Source organism: Bos taurus, chromosome 6 (assembly GCF_002263795.3).
Source record: "Bos taurus isolate L1 Dominette 01449 registration number 42190680 breed Hereford chromosome 6, ARS-UCD2.0, whole genome shotgun sequence".
NCBI lineage: Eukaryota > Metazoa > Chordata > Mammalia > Artiodactyla > Bovidae > Bos > Bos taurus.
This window is the reverse complement of record NC_037333.1, coordinates 70,937,881-70,954,725: the sequence shown is the minus strand read 5'-3', so window position 1 is coordinate 70,954,725 and position 16,845 is coordinate 70,937,881. Positions and strand designations below refer to the sequence as shown.

Sequence of the window (16,845 nt, the reverse complement as noted above, 5' to 3'; positions counted from 1 at the left end):
TCCCCCCCCACCCCACTACAATGAACTAAATCATCGTGGGATAATAAAACTTTTATATGGGTTAGCGGTTTTGTTTGGGGTGATCTCAGAGAACAAAAAAGTCTCTGAATGATTAAAATTTAGACCAAATAGTCAAAATGTTTGATCCCTTACTGATCCAAAAAATTGATCAACGGAGCAAGTTATACTACAGATAACAGCATAGTCCTACTCTAGAGTTCATATCAACAGTAGGGTTTAGAATCTTGATGTTGGGTCAGGACATCCCAATGGCATAACCAGTATTAAATATTCATTTATTCAATAGTTAAAGTCCTATGTAATATGAGTTTACACCAGAGTAATCCAAGTCAGTTTCTATTATATATTTCTCCCAGTACAAAAAGATGAAAATAAGGCCTACTTTTCAAAAGCACCTTAAAACTAATTAATGATATAATCTTAATTCATGAAAACACCCTGCCAGAGAACACAGGTTAGACTGCAGAGCCTAGTAATTGTATAAAAAAATCATTATTATTAGAGGTTCAACTCGCCTCCTAACAGAATGTTTAAAATTAACATTCTAACACTCTTCATCCTATTTCCTCTAGTCGTGGCATTCCTCACACTAATTGAATGAAAAGGTATTAGGTTACATACAACTTTGAAAAGAACCAAACTTCACTCACTCATATGGCCTACTGTAGCCTATCACTGACACAGTTAAATTATTAAAGAACCACTATGACCAGCCAGTCTTCGATTTGCATATTTCTTATCACATCCATTCTAAAACTATCTAGTAGTATATACCTTTTGTGCAGCTTCTGTTTTTTCCTATGTAAGGAGTTTATCTGTAAAAGGACATTATCTGTTTCTATGAAGGAGATATATCTGTTATCATATTTTTATGTAAAAGTACTAATATATTCGGAGAAGGCAATGGCAACCCACTCCAGTACTCTTGCCTGGAAAATCTCATGGATGGAGAAGCCTGGTGGGCTGCAGTCGGTGGGGTCGCTGAGGGTCGGACACAACTGAGCGACTTCACTTTCACTTTCCATTTTCATGCATTGGAGAAGGAAATGGCAACCCACTCCAATGTTCTTGCCTGGAGAATCCCAGGGACGGGGGAGCCTGGTGGGCTGCTGTCTCTGGGGTCACACAGAATCAGACACGACTGAAGTGACTTAGCAGCACTAATATATTATTTGGAAAGTAGTTCGTGACTGACTCAGTGGAACAAGGCTAGTATGTACATTGGGGATTAAGGAACATGGTCCCTTTTGGAGTCAAGGGATAGATTGGAGGATATTTTTAAGGAGTCTTCTACAGCCTGACAGAGGCAAATTAAGTCCTCTATTAGGAGATTTAAGATGACAATTTTAGAATCTGCCTTTCTTGTGCTCTTCTTTTCTGTGGTTTCCCTGGTGGCTCAGATGGTAAAGAATCTGCCTGCGATATGGGAGACCCAGGTTCTTTCCCTGGGTTGAGAAGATCCCCTGGACAAGGAAATGGCAACCCACTCCAATATTGTTGCCTGGAGAATTCCATGGACAGAGAAGTCTGGCAGGCTTCTGTCCATGGGTTTGTAGAGTCAGACATGACTGAGCAACTATTACTAACTTCTTGTGTCTCTAGAACATTTCACAGTTCTGTGCAGTTTGACACATTTACCACTCTGCGTCCTAGTTACTTTGTTTTCAGAACAGAGAAAAATAATACCTTTCCTGTCTGAAAGTAGGAATCTTAGGTTTGCTAAATTATAAGTTTCTTAAGGGTGAGTACCATGCCTAATTTTTTTTAAATTACTGATCTCTTTGTAGCTATCGTAGATCTGGCACATAGTTGTCACAGAGTCAATGTTTGTTGAGTAAAAGTACACGATATCTTATATCTCAAATAGCTATTCTTTCTACGCATGATCACAATAATTCCAGTTCATTTAAAGATTTGCTTACCGGGATTAGGTGTCTTTTTATTACTGTAGGAGAGAATTTTGATGAAAACAGTAATTTTTTCTGAATCCATTTCTGAATTCATTCCTTACAGATAGCTATCAAATAATTGGCCAGATTTGTCTGTTAAATTAATAATTTTTAATTTGTCTAAGTTACAATAATTTTTTGACATCTTGAGGGATAAGATTTAGCAGTATCAAATCTGGAAACCTTTTGATAATAAACCTTTAAAAATACATATATACTAAAGCCACTCTTGAGTATAAAGTTTTACATATTCTCATCTAAGTCTTCTGAAGCTTTTCCCAACTCTTCAATTGAATCTCTTTTTTAATTAAACTTCCCTGTTTGATTTGCTCAAGAACCTATGTTTTAAAATTGTGTCTTGCAGAATACCTTATAAAGACAAGACAATTTAAAAGGTGTTCCAGTTTAGTCATTCAGTCATGTCCAACTCTTTGCAAGCCCATGAACCATAGCACACCAGGCCTCACTGTCCATCACCAACTCCCGGAATTTACCAAAACTCATGTCTATTGAGTCGGTGATGCCATCTAACCATCTGATCCTCTGTCGTCCCCTTCTCCTCCTGCCTTCCCTCTTTCCCAACATCAGGGTCTTTTCAAATGAGTCAGCTCTTTGTATCAGGTGGCCAAAATATTGGAGTTTCAGCTTCAACATCATTCCTTCCAATGAACACCTAGGACTGATTTCCTTTAGGATGGACTGGTTGGATCTCCTTGCAGTCCAAGGGACTCTCAAAGAGTCTTCTCCAACACCACAGTTCAAAGGCATCAATTCTTCGGCACTCAGCTTTCTTTATAGTCCAACTCTCACATCCATACATGACCACTGGAAAAACCATAGCCTTGACTAAATGGACCTTTGTTAACAAAATAATGTCTCTGCTTTTTAATATGCTGTCTAGGTTGGTCATAACCTTGCTTCCAGGGAGTAAGCATCTTTGAATTTCATGGCTGCAATCACCATCTGCAGTGATTTTGGAGCCCCCAAAAATAAAGTCTGACACTGTTTCCACTGTTACCCCATCTATTTGCCATGAAGTGATGGGACCAGATGCCATGATCTTCATTTTCTGAATGTTGAGCTTTAAGCCAACTTTTTCACTCTCCTCTTTCACTTTCATCAAGAGGCCCTTTAGTTCTTCTTCACTTTCTGCCATAAGGGTGATGTCATCTGCATATCTGAGGTTGTTGATATTTCTCCCGGCAATCTTGATTCCAGCTTGTGCTTCCTCCAGCCCAGCGTTTCTCATGATGTACTCTGCATATAAGTTAAATAAGCAGAGTGAAAGTATACAGCCTTGACGTACTCCTTTTCCTATTTGGAACCAGTCTGTTGTTCTATGTCTGTTCTATGTCCAGTTCTAACTGTTGCTTCCTGACCTGCATTCAGGTTTCTCAAGAGGCAGGTCAGGTGGTCTGGTATTCCCATCTCTTTCAGCATTTTCCACAGTTTATTGTAATCCACACAGTCAAAGGCTTTGTCATAGTCAATAAAGCAGAAATAGATATTTTTCTGGAACTCTCTTGCTTTTTCAGTGATCCAGTGAATGTTGGCAATTTGATCTCTGGTTCCTCTGCCTTTTCTAAAACCAGCTTGAACAGCTGGAAGTTCATGGTTCATGTATTGCTGGAGCCTTGCTTGGAGAATTTTGAGTATTACTTTACTAGTGTGTGAGATGAGTGCAATTGTGCAGTAGTTTGAGCATTCTTTGGCATTGCCTTTCTTTGGGATTGAAATGAAAACTGACCTTTTCCAGTCCTGTGGCCACTGCTGAGTTTTCCACATTTGCTGGCATATTGAGTGCGGCACTTTCACAGCATCATCTTTCAGGATTTGAAATAGCTCAACTGGAATTCCATCACCTGCAGTAGCTTTGTTCGTAGTGATACTTCCTAAGGCCCACTTGACTTCACATTCCAGGATGTCTGGCTCTAGGTGAGTGATCACACCATCGTGATTATCTGGGTTGTGAATATCTTTTCTGTATAGTTCTTCTGTGTATTCTTGGCACCTCTTTAATATTTTCTGCTCAGGAGATACAATGGCTAAATCTAATACATGACAAAACTGGAGGAAGAAGAAAGCCCTTAAGGACTTTATTTACTCCTTTTAAAAAATAGATTATAAAAGGATATCTTTGTTCTTAGGTACACGTTTAAGTATTTGGAAGTAAAAGGGCATGGTATACACACCTTACTCTCAAATGTTTCAGAAAATATGTTTATCTATATGTGAAGATGATGATGCAGATGTTAAAATTTGGCAGACTGGATAAAGTATATATAGGAGTTCTCCTAACATCATAGTTAAATAGTAGTATAATTTAGAACTTAAAAAAAATCTTAGGTATAGTTTATTAAGTTTTCATCTATCGTGTACTTTTCTTTAATGTTCACTTCAGCTTGTTTTAATAAAAATCTATTAAATTTTCCCTTTGCTCCATAAATAAGTTTTTTTTTTTTTAAAGTAGATCTATTTTTTATTATCTTAAATATTTTGAAGGAAATTCAAGAGTAAGGATCTGTTATAATGTTTTTCCAACTGGGTATAAAGAATTGCAGACTTACTGGTGGGCATTTACAGTGTGATATGCATTATTTTTGGAGAAGGCAATGGCACCCCACTCCAGTACTCTTGCCTGGAAAATCCCATGGACGGAGGAGCTTGGTAGGCTGCAGTCCATGGGGTCACACAGAGTCGGACACCACTGAGCGACTTCACTTTCACTTTTCACTTTCATGCATTGGAGGAGGAAATGGCAACCCACTCCAGTGTTCTTGCCTGGAGAATCCCATGGACAGAGGAGCCTGGTGGGCTGCCGTCTATGGGGTCACACAGAGTCGGACACGAAGCGACTTAGCATGCATAATTTTTAAAGCACTTTACATTTAATAATTCATTTTATTTCAGAGCAGCATTATGCTTACACCTTGTTTTGATATGCTTTTTCAAATTTGGCTTCCCTTATTGCTCAGCTGGTAAAGAATCCACCTGCAATGCAGGAGACCTGGGTTTCATCCCTGGTTTGGAAACATCCCCTGGATAAGGGAAAGGCTACCCACTCCAGTATTCTGGCCTGGAGAATTGAATGTGTATAGTCTGTGGGGTCTCAAAGAGTTGGAGATGACTGAGCGACTTTGACTTTTCAAATTTAGCTAGACCAGAGCTTAGATGCTAAGCCTCAGAAGCTTTGTGTTTTCTTACCTCCTTTTTTCCAGATACAGACTGTGGGAACTGGTGATTTGTAACTCAATATAGAAAGTTGATTATGTATATATTGAGAAAAAATACTATCTTAGAATTATCTAGTTTGTACATAAAAGTCTTAACTTCAGGGCATACTTTTGTTGCCCTCATAATGTGGGAAGGATCCACACATAAGACTATTCTTCAGTAATTGTCCAGAAAAAGAAAGTAAATATGACTTTTAGTACCCAAGTAGGAGGCAGACTGATAATAGAAACCTAGTTCTACTAGACTTCAGTTTAACCAAGTAAAATAACCAAAAAATTAAAAACAGATCAAGGGACTGATGTAGTATTGCTAACTTTTAAATGCTTTTTATTGAATTAAAACATGCATGTTATACAGTCCATAAATACTGAGTGTCATTTTGATGAAATTTTATGAAGTGAACACTTGTTTAACCAATATGAATACCAAGGTCAAGATATAGAACATTTTCATCAATCCTGGAGCCTCCTTCATGCCCCCTGACAGTCATCATGCTCTCCCAAAGGTAACTGTTATTCTGGCTTGATTCAGTATTCATTGGTATTGTCTGTTTTTGAACTTAATTTTTTTTATGATCAACATCTTGTTGGCAGGAGTCATTCATATTGATTCATATGGCAGTAGCTCATCCTTTTTCATTGCTTTGTAATACTTCATTATTTGTATATACCGCAATTTATTCATCCATTGTACGGTTGATGAACATTTGGTTTATTGTCAGTTTTTGACTACTATAAACAGTTCTGCTGTGAACATTCTTGAGCATGTCTTTTGGCACATATGTATGCCTTTCTGCTGGATAAATAACCAAGGGGGAACATGCTGAGTCTCAGAGTATTTGGATGTTTAGCTCTTGTAGATGCTTCCTAGTTTAGTTTTCCAAAGTGGTTGAATCAATTTACACTTCAACCTGCATTGTACATGAGTTCTTGTTTCTCTTCGTCCTCAACAACACTTGAAATTATTAGTGTTTCAAATTAATAACTCTTCTGCTATAAAGCTAGTGAATTTTTTGTAGTTTTAATTTATTGTTACCTGATAACTTAAAAGGTTCAGTTCAGTTCAGTTGCTCAGTCATGTCTGACTCTTTGCGACCCCATGAATCACAGCACGCCAGGCCTCCCTGTCCATTACCAACTCCTGGAGTTCACTCAGACTCACGTCCATCGAGTCAGTGATGCCATCCAGCCATCTCATCCTCTGTCGTCCCCTTCTCCTCCTGCCCCCAATCCCTCCCAGCATCAGAGTCTTTTCCAATGAGTCAACTCTTCGCATGAGGTGGCCAAAGTACTGGAGTTTCAGCTTCAGCATCATTCCTTCCAAAGAAATCCCAGGGCTGATCTCCTTCAGAATGGACTGGTTGGATCTCCTTGCAGTCCAAGGGACTCTCAAGAGTCTTCTCCAACACCACAGTTCAAAAGCATCAATTCTTCGGCACTCAGCCTTCTTCACAGTCCGACTCTCACATCCATACATGACCACAGGAAAAACCATAGCCTTGACTAGACGGACCTTTGTTGTCGAAGTAATGTCTCTGCTTTTGAATATGCTGTCTAGGTTGGTCATGACTTTCCTTCCAAGGAGTAAGCATCTTTGAATTTCATGGCTGCAATCACCATCTGCAGTAATTTTGGAGCCCCCCAAAATAAAGTCTGACGCTGTTTCCACCGTTTCCCCATCTATTTCCCATGAAGTGATGGGACCAGATGCCATGATCTTCATTTTCTGAATGTTGAGCTTTAAGCCAACTTTTTCACTCTCCACTTTGACTTTCATCAAGAGGCTCTTTACTTCCTCTTCACTTTCTGCCATAAGGGTGGTGTCATCTGCATATCTGAGGTTATTGATATTTCTCCCAGCAATCTTGATTCCAGCTTGTGTTTCTTCCAGTCCAGCGTTTCTCATGATGTACTCTGCATAAAAGTTAAATAAACAGGGTGACAATATACAGCCTTGACGTACTCCTTTTCCTATTTGGAACCAGTCTTTTGTTCCATGTCCAGTTCTAACTGTTGCTTCCTGACCTGCATATAGGTTTCTCAAGAGGCAGGTCAGGTGGTCTGGTATTCCCATCTCTTTCAGCATTTTCCACAGTTTATTGTGATCCACACAGTCAAAGGCTTTGTCATAGTCGATAAAGCAGAAATAGATGTTTTTCTGGAACTCTCTTGCTTTTTCGGTGATCCAGCGAATGTTGGCAATTTGATCTCTGGTTCCTCTGCCTTTTCTAAAACCAGCTTGAACATCAGGAAGTTCACGGTTCACATATTGCTGAAGCCTGGCTTGGAGAATTTTGAGCATTACTTTACTAGCGTGTGAAATGAGTGCAATTGTGCGGTGGTTTGAGCATTCTTTGGCATTGCCTTTCTAAAGGCAGACTTTAGAAGCTTGTAAAGAAAGACTGGGAAACAGATTTTCCCGTTCAAATTTCCAGAAAGAAATGCAGCCCAGCTGACGCCTTGGGTTCCTCCCAATGGTAAATGGTAAGGCCTGGAGCGAGAACAGAACTCCTGGCAAAGAGAGATCCGTTGAGGCAGGAAATGGGAAGAGAGTGTGCAAAAACAATATTGAGGAAATAGGATGTTTTGCTAATGATAATGTGTCTAGAGGACACAATCAAAGGATTTTGAAAATTGGGAAAGGGGGATGGTATCAATGTGGGGATATACAGAGTGTGTAGGAACAAAAGTCTAGGTGGTGTGGGGTGACCTGAGTCTTGATCCTCTCCTGTGCCTGATATGAAGGAAAGTAGGACATAATGGGATTAGTCCCTGTGGTTTCCTAGGTTGATTATTGTGACTATGGAGGGAGAAAGGGTTTGGAAAAGGCTGAGATTTATCAAGAGCAGCCAGAGATTTTAGACCTGTATTAAGTTTCTGTTACTGCCATAGAATGACAAACTTAGAAAGTACTGCAAACTTAATGGTTTAGAACAGAACAAATTTATTATTACTATCTTACAGTCCTGCAGCTCAGAAGTTTCATAAGGGTCTCACTGGGCTAAAGGCAAGAGGTGTCAGTAGGGCTGCATTCTTCCTGGGAGCCTCAGAGGAGAGAGAATGTTTCCTTGTATGTTCAAGCTTCCAGAAGCTGCCTGTATTCCTTGACTTGTGGCTCTCTTCTTTCACCTTCAAAACCAGCCACATTTCCTGTTTCTCTTTTGTCTCACATTGCTCTGACCATGGACAGGAAAGGTCCTCTGCTTTTAAAGACTTGTGTGATTACATTGGATCACCCAGATAATCTGGCATAAACTAACTACTCATCTCAAAGTCTTTAACCTTATTGCATCTACATAGTCCCTTTTTGAAATGTATTTGCCGATTTCAGGGATTAGGGCATGGTCCTTTTAGTGGGGCCTTATTCTGCCTACCACAGGGTCCCCTCTTTCTTCCTGTGAATACTAATATAGGGCTTGGTGTAGGATGGTATCCAGGTTTAGGGTGTGGTATTTGGTTCAGTATGTAGTTGGGCTTGAACTCTTGCTGCACTTCAGATCTTCTGTGAGGCTCATTTGAGGCTGAGGCCAGTCTCGGGCCTCACTCTCATCTCAAAAAAGGATTAAGGTGCTGATGTATTCTGTGGACCAGATCAGTCCATCACATGAAGAGGGAAAGTGAAAGTGAAAGTTGCTCAGTTGTGTCCGACTCTTTGCAACCCCTTGGACTTTCCATATAGTCCATGGAGTTCTCCAGGCCAGAATACTGGAGTGGGTAGCCTTTCCCTTCTCCGGGGGGTCTTCCCAACCCAGGGATTGAACCCAGGTCTCCTACATTGCAGGTACATTCTTTACTGACTGAGCCACAAGGGAACCTAGACATTATTTGAAGAAATAAATTTGTTGAATAATTGCAGTAGTCTTGTGTGCTACCAGGAGAGCTGTATTAATCTTTCAGTTTTTGTTTACTTAATGAGGCTTCAGAAATGCCTTTCATCTAGATATTGACAGGGTAGATTTTTGATAGCATTTGATGTTTCTCTTGAATCAGAATTTTCTTTGGTTCTAAGAGGTCTGGATCATGAGACTTTGATTTAGGGTGTGTTTCTTGTTTTTGCTGTCAATTTTAGATTTAAATTGGTGTTACAAACTACTGTAGAATTAAGAATTTTTTTATCATGCTAATGTTTCATATCCATTGTGGAAGTGAACTAATGTTCCCATTCAGTACTGAATAAATTGAGAACTTTATTTAATTGAGAACTTAAATTTCATCTTTACTCATTCATTAAATAATTTTAAAAGTATTTCAGCCTTTCTTTACAAGTTAAAATTGTTCTCTTAAAAATAATTATCTTTTTAACTATAATACAAACAGTAATCTGCAGAAGCAAGTTTGACTTTTTCATAAATTATGATAAACATAGTTAAGGATTGTTGGGTTTTGTATTATATCAATTAAATTTCAGCACTACTTTTAATTAATGTTTATATCAATAGATCCCTCAGTCCCAGAAAGATCTGTGATATCAGATTTAACTAACCTAAATGCCAAAGTAGGTCAGTAGGTCAATAGGTTATTAGGTTAGAAAAGGATTTATTGTAGTTTCCATTTTTTAAACTGAGGTTCTTGAGTTAAACCTTTTAAATTAGTAATTTAATGTTAATAATTAGGTGAAATAAAATGCTTCTTCTGTAAGTTACAGGAACAAGTACATAGGAAGATAGTCTCTTTTACTCATGTTTGGTAATAGTAGCATGTTACTTTGTTACTTATGTTTTTTTTTTTTTCCTTAGCCCAGGCTCTAATGTTGGACAGTTAAAAGGAAACAAACAAGAAAAAGGCAACAGTTAAGGTTTCCTTGTTATAAAATAATACACATTCTTAGAAAAATTTTAGAAAGTACTAAAGAAAAAGTAAAAATGGAAAAAATCCATAAGCTAATTACTCAAATAACAACAGTTGATACTTTGACATATTTTGGATTTATATTCAATATATTTTAATGTCACTGTTACTGCTGTTGGATGTTTAAAATCTTTCTAGTTTTATTGTTTTAAATAATAATGCGTTCACTGTCAAACTTTGAATACATCTCTGATTATTTCCTTTTTTTTCCCGCCCAAAATGAGATTACTAGGTCAAAGGACTTAAGCGTTTCCAGTTATTGACACGTCTTACCAAACTATATTTTAAGAAAAGGAGTCCTCGTTTACTCTCTTAAAGCATTGTTGAGTGTCTATTTCATTTCTCTGTCACAAGCTTCTCAGACTGTTATTAAATGTAATAGACACTTGAGAGTCATTTTCTTGTCCTCAGTGCAGTGTTGACATTGTCATCTTCTTGAAGTACTCTTTCTTTTAATTTTAGTGACAAATAATCCTTCATGGCTTTCTTCGTTATCTTTGGTCCTTCTCCGTCTAGTTGATAGTATTATTACCACTAATTATACTTAAAATTTATCACTCCTTTGTTGTGTTTTCTACACGTTTTGAAACGTGTAACATAGCTGATCCTTAGAACAATTTTATGGGCTAGGTACTTCTGTTATCTCCATGAGCCATAATTCACATTCAGGAACTGTTTGCAAAGCCCATTTCTTTACATTTTTTTGCTCTGCCTTTTCCCCATTTTATTGGCTACTCTTCTGCTTGTCTCTGAAATGTTACTTTTTTCGTCAGATTTGAGCCTTAGCCTTTTTTCTCCTTTTGTATGTTTTTTTTTCTAGAGAAATCCATTTAATCATTATCTTTAATGTGCATATTTACTTTGATGGCTCCCACTTTACATCTTCACCCAGTTCTTTCCTGAAAGCCACACCCATATTTCCAGCTGCCTGCACGACTGAAGCAACTTAGCATGCATGCATGCATTGGAGAAGGAAATGGCAACCTAATCCAGTGTTCTTGCCTGGAGAAGCCCAGGGACAGACCAGTCTGGTGGGCTGCCATCTATGAAGTCGCACAGAGTCGGACACGACTGAAGCGACTTAGCAGCAGAGGCAGCTCGACATTTTTCCTCTTCCATGTCCCATAGATATCTTAAGCATAACATGTCTAAAACTGTATCCATCATTAGAAGTATTCGTGAGGTGTTTGTTTCACAGTGATTAAGAGCATGCTTCTGTGTGCTGTGCTTAGTCATTCAGTCTTGTCTCTTTCTTTGTGACCCCATGGACTATAACCTGCCAGGTTTCTTTGTCCATGGCAATTCTTCAGGCAAGAATACTGGTGGGTTGGCATGCCCTTCTCCAGGGGATCTTCCCAACCCAGGAATTGAACCCAGGTCTTCCGCATTGCAGGCAGATTCTTTACCGTCTGAGCTACCAGGGAAGCCCAAGAATACTGCAGAAGATAGCCTATCCCTTCTGCAGGGGATCTTCCTGACCAGGAATCGAACCAGGGTCTCCTGGATTGCAGGCGGATTCTTTACCAGCTGAGCTACCAGGGAAGCCTGATTAAGAGCATAGTTCAAGCTAAATGAATGGGTTTTATATCTTAGCCTTACTGCTCATCTTGGCCAGCTAGCTTACGTATTTTCTTTGTGTTTCAGTTTCCGCATCTGTAAAATGGAGATAATAATAGAGCCTACTTCATGTGATTGTTGAGTCTTAAATGAGAGAAAACTTTGAAGAATGCCTGGTACATAGTAAATGTTCAATAAATGTTAGCCAGTGCTTTCAACATCATTCCCTTCCTCTTTTCTCCAATTTACTCCTCCAGTATTACCTATCCACCTCACAGATGTGTCCAAGCGAAAATTTGAGTGGTATTCTTGACTTCTCCCTGCCCCCAACTTCTGTTAATCAGTCACCAAATTCTGTCTGGTCATCTCAGTATCTATTAAAATTCTCATTTTTAAAATGATCTCTGCTTCTATATGGAGAAGGCAATAGCAACCCACTCCAGTACTCTTGCCTGGTAAATCCCGTGGACGGAGGAGCCTGGTAGGCTGCAGTCCGTGGGGTCGCTAGGAGTCGGACACGACTGAAGCGACTTAGCAGCAACAGCAGCAGCTGCTTCTATATTGTTTTACCTGAACTTTTACAATACTATACTTCTACCATTCTAATTCTAGTCCTGGCTCCTTATATTCTGTTTTCTGTGTTGTAACCAGATGATGGCTCAAAAGAACAAGTGTCTATTAATGTCAGTTTCCTGCTTAAAACTTTTCAGGGTCTTAAATGGGGAGAGTGGGGTTGGGAGTTACTGTCATGATCCACTTACCTCATCATTATCATCTCTTACTGCCACCTCTGTTACCCCTGGTCCCTAGGTTTTTGCTCCAGTCAACACTAAGGTACTTGGTAGTATTCTAAAATCACAGTTCTTCTCATGTCTCCAGACCTTTGTGTACATTTTCTCTTGACATTGATGAAATTTCTCTCTTTGCTTAGTGAAATCTTATTTTATTCTTAAGATCTCAGTTTATGTGTCACTTCTTCAGGAGACTTCCTTAACTTCTGTGTCACTCCCAGAGTGTTCAGAGAGCATTTTGTGCCTTCTCTGGAAAGCACCTCAAATGTAGTGGCTGTGTCTATTTCACCATTTCAAAACTACAATCAGTGTACTACTGGACACTTGTATTAGTACTCAGTAAATATTTGCTGAGTGATAAATATATGAAGTAGAATTTTTAAGGAATCACTAATATTTAAAGCTAGTGGAGGTGATGGAATTCCAGTTGAGCTATTTCAAATCCTCAAAGGTGATGCTGTGAAAGTGCTGCACTCAATATGCCAGCAAATTTGGAAAACTCAGCAGTGGCCACAGGACTGGAAAAGGTCAGTTTTCATTCCAATCCCAAAGAAAGGCAATGCCAAAGAATGCTCAAACTACCACACAATTGGACTCATCTCACACGCTAGTAAAGTAATGCTCAAAATTCTCCAAGCCAGGCTTCAGCAATACCTGAACCGTGAACTTCCTGATGTTCAAGCTGGTTTTAGAAAAGGCAGAGGAACCAGAGATCAAATTGCCAACATCCACTGGATCATGGAAAAAGCAAGAGAGTTCCAGAAAAACATCTATTTCTGCTTTATTGACTATGCCAAAGCCTTTGACTGTGTGGATCACAATAAACTGTGGACAATTTTTCAGGAGATGGGAATACCAGACCACCTGATCTGCCTCTTGAGAAATTTGTACGCAGGTCAGGAAGCACCAGTTAGAACTGGACATGGAACAACAGACTGGTTCCAAATAGGAAAAGAAGTACATCAAGGCTGTATATTGTCACCCTGCTTATTTAACTTATATGCAGAGTACATCATGAGAAACGCTGGACTGGAAGAAACACAAGCTGGAATCAAGATTGCCAGGAGAAATATGAATAACCTCAGATATGCAGATGACACCACCCTTATGGCAGAAAGTGAAGAGGAACTCAAAAGCCTCTTGATGAAAGTCAAAGTGGAGAGTGAAAAATTTGGCTTAAAGCTCAACATTCAGAAAACGAAGATCATGGCATCCGGTCCCATCACTTCATGGGAAATAGATGGGTAAACGGTGGAAACAGTGTCAGACTTTATTTTTCTGGGCTCCCAAATCACTGCAGATGGTGACTGCAGCCATGAAATTCAAAGACGCTTACTCCTTGGAAGGAAAGTTATGTCCAACCTAGATAGCACATTCAAAAGCAGACACATTACTTTGACAACAAAGGTCCATCTAGTCAAGGCTACGATTTTTCCTGTGGTCATGTATGGATGTGAGAGTTGGACTGTGAAGAAGGCTGAGCACGGAAGAATTGATGCTTTTGAACTGTGGTGTTGGAGAAGACTCTTGAGAGTCCCTTGGACTGCAAGGAGATCCAACCAGTCCATTCTGAAGGAGATCAGCCCTGGGATTTCTTTGGAAGGAATGATGCTCAAGCTGAAACTCCAGTACTTTGGCCACCTCATGCGAAGAGTTGACTCATTGGAAAAGACTCTGATGCTGGGAGGGATTGAGGGCAGGAGGAGAAGGGGATGACAGAGGATGAGATGGCTGGATGGCATCACTCACTTGATGGACGTGAGTCTGAATGAACTCCGGGAGTTGGTGATGGACAGGGAGGCCTGACGTGCCGAGATTCATGGGATCACAAAGAGTCGGACACGACTGAGCGACTGAACTGAACTGAACTGAATATTTAACTATAATATGTTTTTACTTAGCTTCTTTGATTTCTGTTGAAAGAAAGCGAAAGTTGCTCAGTTGTGTCAACTTTTTCCCGACCCCATGAACTATACAATCTATGGAATTCTCCAGGCCAGAAAACTGGAGTGGGTAGCTGTTCCGTTTTCCATGGGATCTTCCCAAACCAGGGATCGAACTGAGGTCTCCTGCATTGCAGGCAGATTCATTACCAGCTGAGTTAACAGAGAAAGCTCCTTGCCAGGAATAATTTTTACATTATTTTACATTATTTTAAAATGTGCTTCATGCACATTTTAGGAATTCAGTTCTATTGCTCTGGTGTTTTTGATTCAGACCTTTTATATTTATTTGAGTCTCTAATCTCCAGGGATATCTATCTTTTGTTGTTGCCATAAAAAAACAGTCTCTTTTTGTGCCCAAAATTTTTACATTTATTTGCTGTTTGTTTTCTTCATGGCTCCTTACTCAGTCTTACTTTTTGTTGTAGTTTTGTTTGGGTTTTAAATTCTTTTGAATAACTTTTAGGGATACTTAATATGGTAAAAAATACTATTTGTCGTGCTGCAGATGTTTAAGCCTTTTATTTTGGTTTTAAAGGGGGAGTTTCTATTTGTGTTTATTTTGTTAATAATTGGTATCCCTACATATCCTTTAGACTTCACAACAGCTGACTTAGGTAAGAATTCTGAGGCTTAGGATAATTAAGTTAATTGTCCCAAAGATTTTCATGCCTTTCTGACTCTAAGCTCATGGTCTTAGCTTCTACTTTCACTCCTCCAGTATTCTGGGTTTATTAGGTGCTTTGATTATGACTGACTCTATCCCCAAATACTTAAAACCAAATAGGACACTAGGAACTGGCTTCTGAATTGGCTTCACGCACATTTTAGGAATTCAGTTCTTTTGCTCTGGTGTTTTTGATTCGGATCTTTTATATTTATTTGAGTCTCTAATCTCCAGGGATATCTTATCTTTTGTTGTTGCCATAAAAAAAGTCTCTTTTTGTGCCCAAAAATACCCCCTCTTTTTCTGCTGTCATAAATTTCCCTATGTTTTGCTGTCATGTTACATACATAGCATATTCTTGGTTTTTAAAAATTATGTAAAATATACATTGCATAGGTCAGATGCAAACTATAACTGTAAAGTTTTGCATTAACTTTGGCACAGTTGAGTTGGTCTTGGTTAATTCAGTTATTCACAGTGATTATTGAGTTTTTGTTGTTGTAAAGTTGCTAAGTTGTGTCCAACTGTTTGTGACCCCATGAACTGTGCAGCGCGCCAGGCTTCCCAGTCTTTCACTATTTCCTGGAGTTTGCTCAAACTCCTGTTCATTGAGTCAATGATGCTATTCAGCCGTCTCATCCTCTGTTGTCCCCTTCTTCTCCTGCCTTCAGTCTTTCCCAGCATCATGATTTTTTCCAGTGAGTTGGCTCTTTGCGTCAGGTGGCCAAACTATTGGAGCTTCAGCTTCAGTATCAGTAATGAATATTCAGGGTTGATTTCCTTTAACAGTGACTGGTTTGATCTCCTTGCAGTCCAAGGGACTCTCAAGAGTCTTCTCCAGCACCACAGTTTGAAAGCATCAATTCTTCGGTGTTCAGCCTTCTTTATGATCCAGCACTCATATCTGTATATGACTACTGGAAAAACCATAGCTTTGACTATACAGACCTTTGTCAGCAAAGTGATGTGTCTGCTTTTTAATATGCTGTCTAGGTTGGTCATTGCTTTTCTTCCAAGGAGCAAGTATCTTTAAATTTCATGGCTGCAGTCACCATCTGCAGTGATTTTTGGAGCCCCCCCAAAATAAAATCTGTCACTGTTTCGATTGCTTCCCCATCTATTTGCCATGAAGTGATAGGACCAGATGCCATGACCTTAGTTTTTTGAATATTGAGTTTCAAGCCAGCTTTTTCAGTCTCCTCTTTCACTTTCATCAAGAGGCTCTTTGGTTCCTCTTCACTTTCTGCCATTAGGATGATATCATCTGCATATCTGAGGTTGTTGATATTTCTCCTGGCAATCTTGATTCCAGCTTGTGCTTCATCCAGCCTAGCATTTCACATGAAGTACTCTGCATAGAAGTTAAATAATCAGGGTGACAATATACAGTCTTGACATAACTCCTTTCCCAATTTGGAACCAGTCCGTTGTTCCATGTCCAGTTTATATATTGCTTCTTGAGCTGCGTACAGGTTTCTCTGGAGGCAATTAAGGTGGTCTGGTACTCCCATCTCTGCAGTTTGTTGTGATCGACACAGTCAAAGGCTTTAAGAATAGTCAGTTAAGCAGATATAGGTGTTTTTCTGAAATTCTCATACTTTTTTTTAATGATCCAGTGGATGTTGGCAATTTTGATCTCTGATACCTCTGCCTTTTCTAAATCCAGCTTGTACACCTGGAAATTCTCAGTTCATGTACTGTTGAAGCCTAGCTTGAAGGATTTTGAGAATTACCTTGCTAGCATGTGAAATAGGTGTAATTGTACCTGTATTTGTTTTCTCTTCCTGATAAATTTGATGCTTTTATTTTTGTATAATGTCTTTTTAATCTCTTGTG

General features: G+C 39.2%; 1 protein-coding gene across 10 annotated transcripts in view; it reads left to right on the top strand.

The window, feature by feature from the left end:
- The window catches only part of CLOCK (clock circadian regulator), a 111,401-nt gene that overhangs the window by 23,842 nt on the left and 70,714 nt on the right, over nt 1-16,845 (top strand). The window contains exon 4 of one of the 10 annotated variants that reach the window (XM_059887307.1): nt 5,635-5,709. The exons of the other annotated variants lie outside the window; for them this stretch is intronic. The gene's annotated coding sequence lies outside the window, so the exon portion shown is untranslated. The remainder of the gene's footprint in view (nt 1-5,634; nt 5,710-16,845) is intronic. 10 annotated transcript variants of the gene reach the window in all.